We start from the raw sequence: 6,478 nt of genomic DNA, 5'->3' as shown, positions 1-6,478 counted from the left end.
CCCCAACAATCGAATCAATATCACTTCTATTTCGCATTTATTTCCAGCACAATTAGGAGTAGTTATAGTCTAGTTCTAGTTTAGCCTCTCGATCCCCAAATTCTTCGCCTCTCTTCGACTCTACGCTGATTAGAGGAGTCTAGATCGGCCGGCCCGAGCCTAGACAACCCCTAGGATCTCTCCTCCCCGACGGGGTCCCTCCCGGGAGCGAGATCCAGGCGCCGCCGGTGACCTTCGCCGTCCCTGCGCACGCGCGGACCGTCCGACCTGTAGGCGCGGACCGTCCGGCCGTCAGGCAGGGAACGCCAGCCCCTGTACCAGGTCGCGGACTGTTCGGCCCCTGGCCGCGGACCGTCCGCGCCTCTGCAGAGGGCACCGCCATCGGTTCTCACGCAGTGTTTGTCGCCCGAAAAAGGTGTCAACACGCTATTTGGATTTTTTTGTGTGAAGTAGAATTTGCTTAATAGACACGATTATCTGATTAAGAATTTGGTATTTCATAACCATCTGAAGTTTTGGTATAACATATCTTAAATATATATAGTAAAATAAATACGTATAGTAAAAGATACAAAATGGTCTTATATATTATCATGCTATATTCCTATTCTAAACTTATAATACACTCTTTGACTATCTAAAAAGAGAAGTAGAATAAGATATCTCTTAATAATAATCTGTGTACAATATGTCGGATACCCAGGAACCGGGTGTCCGAAGTAGACCCAAAGACTCTTGATGACCAGTTATACACACAAAAAGCAGAGTAAAATAGTCTAACACCTCCAATTGCAGTCAAAACTCTAGCGACAATAGATGTTGAGACTGAACCAAAACTCTAAGAACACCAAGAACAGAACCCATGGTGAAGATGTCAACATACTGTGAGGTCGTCACGACGCGTCAGACACGAATGTCACCGATAGTGATGCACTCGCGGATGAAGTGAAGGTCGATCTCTACATGCTTTGTACGCTCGTGTTGGACAGAGTTGATAAAGAGATAGACGGCGCCGACGTTGTCGTAGTAGACAAAAGTGCTCCTAGTGAGGAGGGTGTGGAGCTCTTGAAGAGAAAATTTGTCTAGTATACCAACAGACATGACATTGGATAGAGTACTCAGAAAGGTTGTAAATTGTGTTTGTGAGGTAGAGTACTCACCATATATGTCCAATATGCCACCGGACAAGGTTCTAAAAAAGGTCTACAACTATGCACCTCAAGCATTCTAGTCACTAATTATGTCCGGTTACCGGTGTGAGCACCTGAAACTAGTATAGTAATCGCTAGTTTCTAAAACTAGCCATAAGCAACAATATGTCCGGTGCAAAGAGTGGGTGTGCACTGGGCATGTTTTATGCACTCGACTAGGCTAAGTGGAAGGGTAACAACTACTTCCTTTGTTGGGGCTATTTATACCCTCCTCAACTCATCCATATGATGTCTCTTATCCATTTCATCTTCTGAAGAAATCTATTAGATGGTGAAGAAGAGCCTTTGCCTAGTGAAGGACTTGAGAGTTGATAATATCTTGGTTAGCAACCTTATTACCGCACTAAGTGTATCTTATGTGCATTCATCACCCTCATTAAACTTGGTTAGGTCAAGTGATAGTTAGTGCTTATTGCTCTTAGTGATCAACATCATCTAGATGTTTTGGTGGTGATCAAGAGTTCGGTGACCACTCTGCTTGTGGGTGACCCAACTCAAGGGTGTACATAGTTGTGAGGAGTGCACCATTCCATAGAGGTAAATAACTAGCTCATAGAGAGCACTTAGTCCTTGCACAGGTCAAGGGGAGCCACACCCTTGTTTGGGTGCTCCAATGAGGACTAGTGGAGAGTATCAACTCATCATTCTTTAGGAAAACTGAAAGGGAAATAGGGTCAAACCTTTTCCTAAATGATTTTGGTGGTTGAATTGCCCAACACAAATAATTGGACTAACTAGTTTGCTCTAGATTATAAGTTCTACAGGTGCCAAAGGTTCAACACAAACCAATAAAAAGTCCAAGAAAGGGTTCAAAAGAAAGGAGGAAAAGAAAACCGAAGGCTGCCCTGGTCTGGCGCACCGGACTGTCCGGTGTGCCACCGGTAGAGATGGCAATGGGTAAAAACCCGCTGGGTATTACTTGCCCAAACCCGTACCCGCGAAGAAAAAATACGCCCGCTAAAAAACCCATACCCATGACGGGTATAAAATTTTGCCCAAACCCATACCCATGCGGGTTTCGGGTACCCAACGGGTTTCCCATACCCACTAACATCAACATAAAAAATAATTCATCATGTAAATGACAATCAATACATTAATAAGCTAGTATAAAAGCAACAAGTGATAACTAATTTTAGCCTAAAAATTGTTACATGAAGTTTATTTCAATTAGAACATATTCAATTAATAATATTATGAGACATATTTATAAGGAATGTTGATTTTAAGGTGGGTTTTAAAAACCCATGGGTTTGCGGGTATGGGTAGTGAAAGAACAAACCCATGCCCACGTACCCGTTGGGTTTCCATTTGAACCCATTAACAAACCCATGGGTACAGAAATTGACCCAAACCCATACCCTAATAGAGTAAAAACCCACCGGGTTTCGGGTAGCGGGTACCCATTGCCATCTCTAGCCACCGGACAGTGTCCGGTGCACCAGGGTGGATCAACTTGAACTCCTCAGCTTCGTGTTTCTGGAAAATACCCTCCACTATAATTCACCGGACTATCCGGTGCAGCACCGGACTGTCCGGTGTGTTATGCGGAGTAACGGCTACAACGCCAACGGTCGACTGCAAAAGTGTACAGTAACAGTGAACAGTGCGGACTGCGCGCGCAGAAGTCAGAACAGACGCAGAAGGCGCACCGGACAGTGAACAGTGCCTGTCCGGTGCACCACCGGACTGTCTGGTGGCCCCACACGTCAGAGCTCCAACGGTCAAACCCTAACAATTGGATGATGTGGCTGGCGCACCGGACAGTGTCCGGTGATGCACTGGACTGTCCGGTGCGCCCATCGACAGCAGCCCCTCCCAACGACCATTTTGTTGGTTGGGGCTATAAATACCCCCCAACCACCACACTTCAAGGCATCCAAGTTTTCAGCCAACACATTCAATACAAGAGCTAGTGCATTCAATACAAGACACAAATAGATTGAATCAAAATCTCTCCAAGTCCCAGTTCCACTCAAAGCAATTAGTGACTAGAAGAGAGAGTTTTACCGTGTTCTTTCTTGCAATAGCTCCTGACCTTCGGCGATGGATATGCATCGTTGGAGGATGCCTGAGGGGCTGCGGTGGTAGAGTTCCTTTTCGTCACCCAGCAAGACGAACGACTTGGCGCGCCGCGCCAGTCGCCGGGCTTCGACTCTGTCGAGGGGTAGCTCTCCTCGGTGGAGATATTGCAGGTACGGGGTCTGCCAGTTTCGATTAGGCGTGACCCCATTCCGCTCTTCCTCGACGCGCAGTGCCTCACCCTCGGCGGACGAGGGTGCCTCAGGCTGGGCCGAGGCCTCCCTGGGCTCGGGCGTGTCCTTGGTCTTGACGAAGGGTTGATGTAGGTCTCGGGAGAAGACGTCCGGGGGAACCGTTGTCCGTCCCGAGGCTATCTTAGCCAGCTCGTCCGCAGTCTCGTTGTACCGTCGAGCGACGTGGTTGAGCTCGAGCCCGTAGAACTTGTCTTCCAGGCGCCGAACCTCGTCGCAGTAGGCCTCCATCTTCGGGTCGCGACAGTGGGAGTTCTTCATGACTTGGTCGATGAAAAGCTGCGAGTCGCCACGAGCGTCGGGCGCCGAACCCCTAGCTCGATGGCGATGCACAACCCGTTAACCAGAGCCTCGTACTCGGCCACGTTGTTTGACGTCGGGAAATGGAGGCGCAACACGTAGCGGAGGTGCTTCTCGAGGGGTGAGATGAAGAGCAGGCCCGCTCCTGTTTTCATCAGCGACCCGTCGAAATACATGGTCCAGAGTTCTGGTTGGATCGGAGCTGCTGGAAGCTGGGTGTCGACCCATTCAGCCACAAAGTCCGCCAAGACTTGGGACTTGATGGCCTTCCGAGGAGCGAACGAGATTGTCTCGCCCATGATCTCCACCGCCCATTTTGCAATCCTACCCGAGGCCTCTCGGCACTGGATGATCTCCCCCAAGGGGAAGGATGACACCACAGTCACCGGATGAGACTCGAAGTAGTGTCGCAACTTTCGCCGTGTCAGAATTACCGCGTACAGTAGCTTCTGAATTTGCGGGTAGCGGATTTTGGTCTCGGACAGTACTTCACTGATGAAGTAGACCGGCCTCTGGACGAGCAATGCATGCCCTTCTTCTCGTCTCTCGACCACGATCGCGGCGCTGACCACCTAAGTGGTTGCGGCTACGTAGATCAAGAGGGCTTCTCCCGCAGCGGGGGGCACCAGGATGGGCGCGCTTGTAAGGAGCGCCTTTAAGTTCCCGAGGGCTTCCTCGGCCTCGGGGGTCCAAGTGAAGCGCTCGGTCTTCCTTAAGAGGCGGTACAGGGGTAGGCCTCTTTCGCCGAGGCGCGAGATGAAGCGGCTCAGAGCCGCAAGGCATCCCATGACCCTCTGTACTCCTTTCAAGTCCTTGATAGGCCCCATGTTGGTGATGGCCGCAATTTTCTCTGGGTTGGCCTCGATGCCCCGCTTGGAGACGATGAACCCTAGGAGCATGCCTCGAGGGACTCCGAAGACACACTTCTCGGGATTGAGTTTTACGCCTTTCGCCTTGAGACACTTGAATGTCGTTTCAAGGTCAGAGAGGAGGTCGGAGGCTTTCCTCGTCTTGACTACGATGTCATCGACGTAAGCCTCGACCGTTCGACCAATGTGCTCTCCGAACACGTGGTTCATGCACCTTTGGTAGGTCGCGCCTGCATTCCTCAAACCGAATGGCATAGTAATATAGCAGTACATGCCAAAAGGTGGGATGAAAGAGGTCGCGAGCTGGTCGGACTCTTTCATCCTGATTTGGTGATACCCTGAGTAGGCATCGAGGAATGACAGAGTTTCGTACCCAGCAGTGGAATCCACGATTTGATCGATGCGAGGCAGAGGGTAGGGAACCTTCGGACATGCTTTGTTTAGACCAGTTTAGTCTACACACATCCTCCATTTCCCACCTTTCTTTTTAACAAGCACATGGTTGGCTAGCCATTCGGGATGGAATACCTCTTTGATGAACCCTGCAGCCATCAGCTTGTGGATCTCCTCGCCTATGGCTCTGCGCTTTTCTTCGTCGAATCGGCGCAGAGGCTGCTTCACGGGTCGGGCTCCAGCTCGGATATCCAGCGAGTGCTCGGCGACATCCCTCGGTATGCCAGGCATGTCCGAGGGACTCCACGCAAAAACCTCGCCATTCGCGCGGAGAAATTCGACGAGCACTGCTTCCTATTTGGGGTCGAGCTTGGAGCCGATCCGGACTTGCTTGGAGGCGTCGTTGCTGGGGTCGAGAGGGACGGACTTAACCGCCTCTGCTGGCTCGAAGTTGCCGGCGTGGCGCTTCGCATCTGGCACCTCCTTGGAGAGGCTCTCTAGGTCGGCGATGAGGGCCTCGGATTCGGCGAGGGCCTCAGTGTACTCCACGCACTCTATGTCACATTCGTACGCGTGTCGGTACGTGGATCCGACGGTGATGACCCCATTGGGGCCCGGCATCTTGAGCTTGAGGTAGGTGTAGTTGGGGACGACCATGAACTTGGTGTAGCATGGTATCCCCAGCACTACGTGGTAGGTTCCTTGGAACCCGACCACCTCGAACGCGAGGGTTTCCTTTCGGAAGTTGGAGGGAGTCCCGAAGCAGACGGGCAGATCGAGTTGCCCAAGGGGCTGGACGCGCTTCCCGGGGATGATCCCATGAAAGGGCGCCGCACCAGACGGATCGTGGATAGATCGATCTACAAGAGCCCGAGGGTCTCGGTGTAGATGATGTTGAGGCTGCTGCCTCCGTCCATGAGGACCTTGGTAAGCCTGACGTTGCCGATGACGGGATCGACAACGAGCGGGTACTTCCCTAGGCTCGGCACGCGGTTAGGGTGGTCACATTGGTCGAAGGTGATGGGCTTGTCGGACCAGTCTAGGTAGATTGGCGCCGCCACCTTCACCGAGCAGACTTCCCGGCGCTCCTGCTTGTGGTGCCGAGCCGAGGCGTTTGCCACTTGCCCACCGTAGATCATGAAGCAGTCGTGGACCTCGGGGAACTCCTCTGCTTTGTGGCCCTCCTTCTTGTCGTTGTCATGGCCTTTGCCACCTTCCGCCGGGGGCCTGGCCTTATGGAAGTAGCGCCGAAGCATGACGCACTCCTCAAGGGTGTGCTTGACGGGACCCTGATGATAGGGGCACGACTCCTTGAGCATCTTGTCGAACAGGTTGGCCCCTCCGGGAGGCTTCCGAGGGTTCCTGTGCCCGGCGGCGGTGACAAGATCTGCGTCGGCGGCGTCGCGTTTCGCTTGCGACTTCTTCTTGCCCT

This window comes from Zea mays, chromosome 8, assembly GCF_902167145.1.
Source record: "Zea mays cultivar B73 chromosome 8, Zm-B73-REFERENCE-NAM-5.0, whole genome shotgun sequence".
Taxonomy (NCBI): domain Eukaryota; kingdom Viridiplantae; phylum Streptophyta; class Magnoliopsida; order Poales; family Poaceae; genus Zea; species Zea mays.
Note: the sequence above shows the minus strand (reverse complement) of the source record.